The sequence below is a fragment of the Notolepis coatsorum genome, assembly GCF_963971535.1.
Source record: "Notolepis coatsorum genome assembly, chromosome: 5".
Taxonomy (NCBI): domain Eukaryota; kingdom Metazoa; phylum Chordata; class Actinopteri; order Aulopiformes; family Paralepididae; genus Notolepis; species Notolepis coatsorum.
In genome coordinates, this window is record NC_140169.1 from 174,804,996 (window position 1) to 174,815,926 (window position 10,931).

A 10,931-nucleotide genomic window follows, 5' to 3' on the forward strand; every position below is an offset into this window, starting at 1 on the left:
TCCCCAAAGAGAAAAAGGGTTTAAGCCAAGCAAGATGGTGGGATTCTTTTTATATTATAAATGATACACAATGTGTTGTCTAAATAAATTATTGTAAAAAAAAAGTTATAATAATAATAAATAAATAAAAATAGCTCATTTTAAAAAGGGGAACAACACCCAAATTATGAATTCCAATATATTATTACCATGGCCTTGGAAAGTTCAATCAATATTTGTGCGCTCTATTGACAATGACTGGGGAACTGATTTTTTTGTGGACAAACAGAATGTTTATTTGATTTTTTATCCCCAAATGCAAATGAGCTTTATTCCATAGTAGTGGTCTCAGTTCTGAAACAGAAAATGCAACAATCCATCGTCTATGGAGCAGTGTCAGACTTCATACCTGATGACATCACAAATATGAGGTTTAGCACTCTAGTTTCAGGATTTGAGAGAGTTGTTCATGTTCACTAGCCTTTATGGTCCATCCTAGACCATAGGAATAACATGAATGAATGTATGAATTCTGAAATTGAGGCGTAGTTCCCTTTTAGGTCAAATTAAATCAATATTTGATCATGTGTCAACTGACACTTGCCATTACCATGCAGTCCGATACAAGGAACAGCAACTGGATTAACATGCTTTTCCATATGTCGCAATACATTTCAATATTAAACAATTATTGAATGTAAATCTTTTTATTTTATACATTTTGGGGAGAAATATATAATAAAAGTATATATACTAGGGCTGACCCCTATTAGTCGAATAGTCGACTAATCGATTGAAAGGAGCCGTAGTAAACTGCCAACCGCTTAGTCTAATGCAAAAAAAAATTAAATTAAATAAAGATGATTATTATTATTATTATTATTTTTGTTATCGTTCTTTCCAAAAGAAAATAGGCCTAGAAGCGTGGCTAACGCTAATGGCACGCATACCAGAGGCTAACTGCCTAAGAAAACAGGCACAGAGGCACTGAAAGAGGATTTCACCCATCTAATGAACACACTAGACTAGACAAATATCAAGATGTATCCATCAGTGGACCAATTGCATGCTTTTGCAGAGGACAAGAAGCCTTCAGTCGACTCCTTCAGACATTAAGCACCCTCACAGCCCAAATGGAATAATACCTTTTTTTTTTTATTATACTTTTTTTTTCTTCAATTTTTTTCTTTTTTTCATAGTCAACTAATAGTCGACTATCGGCTAATTTCGGCCAATCAAAGTCAACTATCCAAATCCTTAGTCGGGGACAGCCCTAATATATACACAGTCACACACACATTTATTTATACACACATATTTATTTAACTTCTTTTTTATCCGACAGAATATTTGCAAGCCTGCCCCATTACTCCCTTGTCAGATTTCCAATGAAGTCCCAATCTAGCGCTCTCACACCAACACTATGCAGGTACTATGCCGGTAGCAAAAACCACTTTCCAACCATCAGATACCCGCGTAATGGAACGTCTCGAGGACCTAATGAGGGAGAATGGAATTCTCTTCTCACAGGTGACAAGCCCATTTCTCAGCCCTGGCTGTCGGAGCCGCAGACCTAATCCATCACACAGCAGGGATGTGTAGCGCTGAGCACCTATCCATCAATGGTATATACCAGAGGTAATGCAATCTATTATTATTATTATTATTATTAATGTCAGCGCAGCTTCTTTCTGATTCGCGGAATCGTGTGTAAGAAAGGGTTCGTTAAAAACAATGTCATTATGTAGTGAATGACTAGATGGATTTTCTCTGCGCCTGAAAACCTGAAATATATATTATATACACAGTATACTCACTAGCAGCTTCTGTTTGGGAATTGGAACAGTGAAGCCCAAAGATGCCCCTCCACCCTCACAACTCCCCCCCCTCCCCCCATCAGGAATGGATCCCCTGGTGTTTACTGCCACGCGTGGGCACCGGGGAGAAACAAGAGGAGGCTCTGCCCACAGACGTTGCTTCGGTTTACCGCACAACTCCATTCTTCTTTCATAATCTCCACGATACACTCATTTCTCATCCGCTATTGTTATGCTGATGCGCCGGGAACAAAAAGGCCAGACTCAACACATGATTACCAATATTAGCCAGACTACAGATGGGCTTCACAGTGTATTAAAGCCACTTATTCTCCTATTCAGATCGCAGAGCGGTTCAGAAGTGAAGTCAGCTGCCCGGGGAGGATTTTCTCCAACTCGTTTCCTCCATCTCTGTGTGTTCAGTTAACCACATGCATGATGGGAGCACACAAACACACAAACACACAGCTAACTACATGCATACAAACAAACACACCAACACACAGCTAACTACATGCATACAAACAAACACACCAACACACAGCTAACTACATGCATACAAACAAACACACCAACACACAGCTAACTACATGCATACAAACAAACACACCAACACACAGCTAACTACATGCATACAAACAAACACACCAACACACAGCTAACTACATGCATACAAACAAACACACCAACACACAGCTAACTACATGCATACAAACAAACACACCAACACACAGCTAACTACATGCATACAAACAAACACACAAACACACAGCTAACTACATGCATACAAACAAACACACCAACACACAGCTAACTACATGCATACAAACAAACACACAAACACACAGCTAACTACATGCATACAAACAAACACACCAACACACAGCTAACTACATGCATACAAACAAACACACCAACACACAGCTAACTACATGCATACAAACAAACACACAAACACACAGCTAACTACATGCATACAAACAAACACACAGCTAACTACATGCATACAAACAAACACACAAACACACAGCTAAACTATACATGCATACAAACAAACACACAAACACACAGCTAACTACATGCATACAAACAAACACACAAACTTCGATGCCCCGAGTGGGAGTCGAACCCCGGTCTCCCACGCCGCAGGCAACAACACAGACCGCTATACCAAGAGGTGAATCCACTACTTCGTACCGGGTCTATGCGTCTTTTGAGGATGTGAGAGTGAGTTTAACCTATAGCACCGCTACTCACCCCAGCCCTTCTTGACTGCGCTTCACGATACCATCCGTTACACTCACCCTCTCAAACTCACTCCACTCCACCCAAGGCATCCGGGTCAATCGGCACCATTGTAACGGTTGTGACAACGTCACCTGAAACTTCGATGCCCCGAGTGGGAGTCGAACCCTGGTCTCCCACACCGCAGGCAGCAACACAGACCGCTATACTAAGAGGCGAATTCACTACTTCGCAACGTGTCTATCTGTCTTTGAGGATGCGAAAGTGAGTTTAACCCATAGCACCGCTACTCACCCCAGCCCTTCTTGACTGCGCTTCACGATACCATCCGTTACACATACAAACAAACACACACACATACAGCTAAATATACATGCATACAAACAAACACACAAACACACAGCTAACTACATGCATACAAACACACAAACACACAACTAACTACATGCATACAAACAAACACACAAACATACAGCTAACTATACATGCATACAAACAAACACACAAACACAGCTAACTACATGCATACAAACAAACACACCAACACACAGCTAACCACATGCATGCGAGCACACAAACACACAGCTAACTACGTGCATGCAAACACAGCAAACCGCATGCATGCAAGCACACAAACACAGCAAACCGCATGCATGCAAGCACACAAACACAGCAAACCGCATGCATGCAAGCACACAAGCACACAGCTAACTACATGCATGCAAACACACAAACACACAGCTAACCACATGCATGCAAGCACACAAACACACAGCTAACCACATGCATGCAAGCACACAAACACACAGCTAACCACATGCATGCAAACACACAAACACACAGCTAACCACATGCATGCAAGCACACAAACATACAGCAAACCGTGTGCATGCAAGCACACAAACACAGCAAACCGCATGCATGCAAGCACACAAACACACAGCTAACTACATCCATGCAAACACACAAACACACAGCAAACCGCATGCATGCAAGCACACAAACATACAGCAAACCGTGTGCATGCAAACACAGCTAACCACATGCATGCAAGTAGGGATGCACGATATCAGCAATTATGACGTCATCCCGATAAACCCGATAACGTTATTAATAGCTCCGATAATATAATATATTTTTTGGTAAAAAAAAATGCGGTGTGGGTGAATTGGAATGAAGTGCGTTTGTTTTGACTGTAGGCTCCTCCCGTTTTGTCAGTACTGTGCTACGACTGACAGCGTGTAGTTTAGGAACAGGGCGTTTTACACAAATCCAGCGCTCCCTTTCTTGGCTGTGACGTAGCCACGCAAGTTAACGTTAACAACAAAGATGGCCGCGTCGGTACTCGGAGTGTCAGAGGAAAAAGATCGCTTGCTATTTGTAATAAATGCAATGCAGAAGTTCCACAAGGAGGGAAAAGGGCAACAACTTGCAATACATCCAGCCCGACGGGTCATCTGCGGCATCACCACCGCCACGACGGTGTGTTATTGTGTTAACTTAGAAGCCCACGACGACGCGAGGAGCTAAGCAAAGCTAGCCCCTTTCGTGGCTGTGATGCAACCCTTGGTTGAATACACAGTCACTTATCGCTCCGTAGTAGCCAGGTTAATTTGCACCACCAAGGACTGCTTAAAAGCTAGCGGCTTGAGCCCTTGGGTCATTTCTGTCAAACTTCTTTAATTTAGCAAACGACTCGTCAATAGGTACAAGCGTGCTCGCGCCGTCGTCGCGGGCCCCCAACACCGTGGCGGTGGTGATGCCGCAGGTGACCCGTTGTTGTGGTGGTGATGTGAGGTGGTGATGTGTCCACTCAAAGCCTCTTTTTCAAGGCTCCGCTTTGAAAAAAGAAGAACAAAAAGCTTCGAGCGTCTTAGGTTGGATGCACCACAAGCTGTTGACGGATTGTGAATTTTCATTTGGAAAAATAAATATGGTCACTTTAGCAGTCAAAACTGTTGTCTTGGCTTTTGTTTCTGTTGTCTGGTTAGGTCACATTTAAGTTGGTGTTAAGTTATTGTCCTGGGAAGTCTTTTTATGTATTATTATTGTATTGTGATATGTTTTGTTTCATGTTGGAAAAAAGAAATTTTGATCAAAAAAAATATATAGCCTACATTAAAAAAAAAATTATAATACAATAAATATCGGTTATCGATATCGGTTATCGGCTTGAGGAGCATAAAGTTATCGGTGTCAAAAAAGCAATATCGTGCATCCCTACATGCAAGCACACAAACACACAGCAAACCGCATGCATGCAAACACACAAACACACAGCAAACCGCATGCATGCAAACACACAAACACACAGCTAACCACATGCATGTGTGACCGATCGTATGGTACTCCTCTTGCGTTGTGTATTTTGTCGATGCCCCGAGGGAGAGTCGAACACGGGTCTCCCACGCCGTGGGCGACAACAACATAGACCGCTGCACTAAGAGGTGAATTCACTCCTGGGTACTGTATCTATCTATGTGTCTTTTAACCCTGTTGGAAGTGAGTTTAACTCGCAGCCCGCTTACTGCCACAGTCACTTCTCAACACACATGTTCATCGTGACTGTGGATATTACTCACGGACCTCCGTTACACCTGCATGCATGCAAGCACACAAACACAGCTAACCGCATGCATGCGAGCACACAAACACACAGCAAACCGCATGCATGCGAGCACACAAACACACAGCTAACCGCATGCATGCGAGCACACAAACACACATAATGACACAGAGTTTAAAGCTAAATGCATTATGTTTGCCTTTATGGTGCCGCATCAGGGTGACATCAACTAGAGTTGTTACTGGAGGGAGCCGTGTGGTCACCACCACCCAGCACAACTGGGACCGTCACATCTAGTCCGGACCATGCATTATTTATGAATGGGCGCCATTGCACAGGGTCGTGATCTGAACCTAACTGACAGGAGCTCTGTGGTGATCCTCAATCCGAGGGGCGCAGCCAGGGGGAGAAGAGTCTTTGGCCTCAGCAGCCTCTCTCCCAGACCACTCCCAAACAGATGCACTCAAAATCCACATACAGTACAGCGTGCCCCGGCCAAGAACAAAGCCCCCCTCGACGGGGGGTTGTTGCGCCTTTTTTTTTTTGGTCGCACCCCATCCCCAAAAAACATCTTGTCTCTCCATCAATCTGCCTGATGCGTCATAAAACACTTGTAGTTATGTCTGGAGAAGAAGGGGTGCACCTGCCGTTCACATTCACACCCTCGGCTAAAACAATGTTCTCTTTCTACCAGAGATCAGGACCCTGTGTAACACAGTCCAAATGTGTGAAATTGAACCTGCATACATGGCATACTGGAGGCTGTGCTAAGCAGCTCCCAGCAGAATGTGACAGGGGTGCGATCCAGGTGCTGCACTTACTACTACACCAGGGGCGTTTTTAGGGTTAGAAAACATTGGGGGCTTCAGCAATTTTAGAGTAATTAGAGATGAATACTGAATAACTAGAATCATTAAAGGTTCTCAAAGTGAGGTCCAGGTCCATGAGAGGGATCTGGGCAGTCCCCATAGAAAATTCAAAGTTAAAAGGACCAAATCATCAGTTTCTTATTAATTTATTTAACCTTTATTTAGCCAGATGAAACATTGATCTGGTCCAAGAAGCCCCAACAGGAGTACAAATATACATATATACACATATATATACATATATATATATAATACATATACTGTACATAGCATAGCGTGCATGTGTGCGTGTGTGTGTGTGCGTGCGTGTGTGTGCGTGCGTGCGTGTGTGTGTGTGTGTGTGTGTGTGTCTGTGTGTGTGTGTGTGTGTGTGTGTGTGTGTGTGTGTCTGTGTGTGTGTGTGTGTGTGTGTGTGTGTGTGTGTGTGTGTGTGTCTGTGTGTGTGTCTGTGTGTGTGTGTAGTAACTACACTAAGGTGTATAGGCTGGAATTGCATTGTATTTTCTTGCAATGTAAAAAGAATAATAATAATAAATGTGTCAATTGTATATATTATTTTTAAGTTGACTGATGAAATATGATAATATAATGCAAAGCTCAAGTGTTAATTAATCAGATAACCTTCATAATCACACAATGCTTTGTCGAATGTCGAAACGAAAACATGTTATTATTTATTTTAATAAAATGTATTAGGCGTATGTATTTATTTATCTTTTCAGCCATTTTTCTAAAGCTATATTTTCTTTTCTATTTTGCGGGTTATTATTATTATTTCAAGGAGCATGTAGTAAAGGGTCAAAGTGGGTCATGATCAAGAGAGCACCATTTTCGAAAAAAGAAAAGAAAGAGAAACAGCAGAGACAAGGTGCGCACCACAATTTGTACCACATTGCACTTTCATTTTCACACATTTGCACGTATTCTTCTATATCAAACAATAAATAATGTATGCAATTGTCTCCATATATAAGGCACCGTTTGCCGTTTAGTCGCTTAATTATTATTATTGATCCCTGCCTGTATATTGTTGCGGTGGCTGAATAATAAAAGACTTACTTGAAAGAAGGAATTCCTCCAGCTGTCAAACTTCCTTGTCCCTTGCTTTTAGAATAGAATATAGTCCACGAGTCTAAAACAAACATGCACTCCTGTGTTTGTTGGCTTTGCGGATTATTGTCCCGTCGTTGTGTATTGGTTCTTCGATCACTCTTTGAACGCGTCTTGGAATACATGGATACATTAGTTGACTGACGGGCGTTCAGGACGGATCGCCGCTCCGGTCCTATCAGGGGTCTCGGGAGGCGTGTTCTCGTCCAACTGGGACCGTCCCACTCCCACTAGGCTGCACGCACGGGCGTGCACAGTATACACGTACCTTAGCATTATGATTTGGGCAGCACAGGTCAGGGGGAGGCGCTGAATGTTTTTCTTAATACTATCCATACATTTGATTTGTATTCCAAATAAGCCAAAATGAGCCAGCCATTATGATAATAATGAATTCAAGATGTGATTATTATTATCACCAAGTGAAATACCAAATAAAAGAGTGACCTTGTATTTCGTGTCTCTGACAGATGTTATCTCCTCAGCTGGTCAAGCTGTGTCTGTGTTCGTGTGTGTGTGTGTGTGTGTGTGTGTGTGTGTGTGTGTGTGTGTGTGTGTGTGTGTGTGTGTGTGTGTGTGTGCGTGTGTGCGTGTGTGTGTACGTGTGAGAGAGAGAGAGAGAGAGAGAGAGAGAGAGAGAGAGAGAGAGAGAGAGAGAGAGAGAGAGAGAGAGAGAGAGAGAGAGAGAGAGAGAGAGCGCGAGAGAGAGAGAGAGTGTGTTTGTGTGGGGCCTTGTTTTCCCACTGTTGTGAGGACATGTCGTCAGCCTGTGACTGCAACTTGTTCCTGTTTGCGGACGACTCAGCCCTGCTGGTCTCTGACAAGAACAAATTGCAGGTTGAAAAAACCCTCAGCACGGAACTAGGCAAAATCTGCATATGGCTCGCTGATAACAAACTATCATTACACATGGGCAAAACAGAGTCCATTCTCTTCGGTTCAAATAACAAACTCAGCAAGACCGACGGATTCTCAGTTACAGTGGGTGACAATATTGTCACAAGGAAAGACGAAATTACCTACCTGGGTTCCATCCTAGAGGCAAATCTTTCCTGTGACAAAATGGCATCCAATGTAATAAAAAAAGTCAACCAACGAACTAGATTCTTGTACCGGATCTCCTCTCTGGTAAACAAGAATACCCTGAAGACTCTGGCAGGAGCACTCATTCAAGGGTACTATGACTATGCGTGCACCTCATGGTACCAAAGCACCTCAAAGGCGCTTAAAACAAAATTACAAACATCACAAAACAAACTGGTCAGACTACTACTTGACCTGAACCCCAGAACCCACCTCACCCCTGCCCACTTTGCCAACCTAGGATGGCTTAGAGTAGACGACAGAGTACAGCAACTTGCAATGGGCCTGGTCTACAAGATACACTATACGACCGGGGTGCCCATGTACATGTCAAAATACTTCCCAAAGGTCAGTGAATACCACAACCACTACACCAGAGGAAGCTCAACAAATCATGTTAAACCCAGATTCGGCTCAAACAAGGGACTAAACACGTTTCGCAATTATGCCACAACAATGTGGAACGCCCTACCCAAAGCTGTAAAGGAATGTGAATCCCTGCCCACATTCAAAACCGCCCTTAAAGAGCACCTACGGGAGGCTGCAATTCGAAACTGGCCACCGTAAATGCCCAAAACCCCCACCACCTCCTAATAGACAGTCTCCTCCCCACCGCATGTATATATTCCCTCCCCGCCGTATGTATATTTCCCTCCCACCCACCCACCCCCTCCTAATGTACAGTCCCCTCCCCATCATATGTATATACTCTGTCAGGATCTAGGGGTAACAGTACTGTATATTTGAATACCGCCTATGTCACAAATGTATCAGTACTAAATACCTATATGTCCCTATGCCATAAATGTCATGTATGTTGTGTATGTCATAAATGTCTATATGAATTGAAAATGGGGGACCCTGATGGAAACAAGACAAACGTCTTTCTCAGGTCTGCATCCCCTTAACAATTGTATGTATTGAGCCGTACTGTATTGTACCCATTCTGCAATCTGTTAAATAAAGTTTTCATTCATTCATTCATTCACCAATCCCCACAACTTATGAAAACAAGATTTTTTTTGTGTGGTGGGGACATTGGCTGGACCCCACACGGTATAGCCTAAAGGGGCTATTTTAGGGTCAGGGGTTATGGTTAGAGTTAGCCATGTAGTTGTTATGGGTAAGGTTATGGAATGAATGTAAATCTATGGAATGCATGAAATGTGTGTGTGTGTGTGTGTTGTGTGTGTGTGTGTGTGTGTGTGTGTGTGTGTGTTGTGCGTGTGTGTGTGTGTGTGTGTGTGTGTGTGTGTGTGTGTGTGTGTGTGTGTGTGTGTGTGTGTGTGTGTGTGTGCGCATGCACGTGCATGTGTGCGTGCGTGTGTGTGCGTGCGTGCGTGTGTGCGTGTGTATGTGTGTGTGTGTGTGTGTGTGTCTGTGTGTGTGTGTGTGGTGTGTGTCTGTGTGTCTGTGTGTGTGTGTGTGTGTGTGTGTGTCTGTGTGTGTGTATGTGTGTGTGTGTGTGTGTGTGTGTGTGTGTGTGTGTGTGTGTGTGTGTGTATTTCTGGAATAGAATAGAATCACATAGAGAACATCAAAACCGGCTCCTTGGAGGTGTATGACTTTACAAAAGCGGTTAATGTATTCTTAAACAGTGCAGCGTTCTCTAGCTGTATAGCCTACTGAGGGTGCAGGCGTTAAGCCTTGATGAACAAAATAAATCAAGGGCACATGAAAAAGCGATGCACGCACCCACATCTGAGCCGAGTTTGATTTGTGCTGCGAGAATGTACTCGGGGCAATGGAACCGCTTCCATGTAAAAGTCATGTTATCGTCTGCGGGCGTTGATAGATACACAGAGGATTTTCTCCCCCTGTCTCTCGGGTGAACCTGATGGCATCGAGAGGAACCTGCAAACGAGATTTAGGTGAAAAGCTTGTGCACATTCTAAATGTATATGTATTTATTTATTGTCATTTTGTTTACTTTGTGTGTTCAGTCTGGACCAGGCTGGATAATTTAATGAATGAATGAATAAACATTTTACATATAAGCTACTGTACCTTTCTCTGCTATAGCTTGTCTCTAGTAGAACTGAGTGAAATGATTGTGCAGCGTGATTTAGCCTTTGCTGTGGAATGAACAGCCTCAGGGTCACATGCTGCTGCCATGGTTAATGTGCCGCCTGGATGGCATCACAGTTCATTCAAAAGACCCACAGCATCACACCATCCTCGTATGATCAATGTGGGACGAGAGAGAGAGAGAGAGAGAGAGAGAGAGACAGAGAGAGACAGAGAGATTGTTGTAAAACACGA

The 10,931-nt window shown here is 43.3% G+C and overlaps 1 protein-coding gene across 1 annotated transcript in view; it reads right to left on the reverse strand.

Annotated features, from left to right (window-relative positions):
• The window catches only part of lypd6 (LY6/PLAUR domain containing 6), a gene marked incomplete at its 3' end in the record, with an annotated part of 103,618 nt that extends 95,952 nt beyond the window's left edge, over positions 1 to 7,666 (reverse strand). The window contains exon 1 of the mRNA XM_084314376.1: positions 7,536 to 7,666. The remainder of the gene's footprint in view (positions 1 to 7,535) is intronic.
• Between the last annotated feature and the right edge of the window lie 3,265 nt (positions 7,667 to 10,931).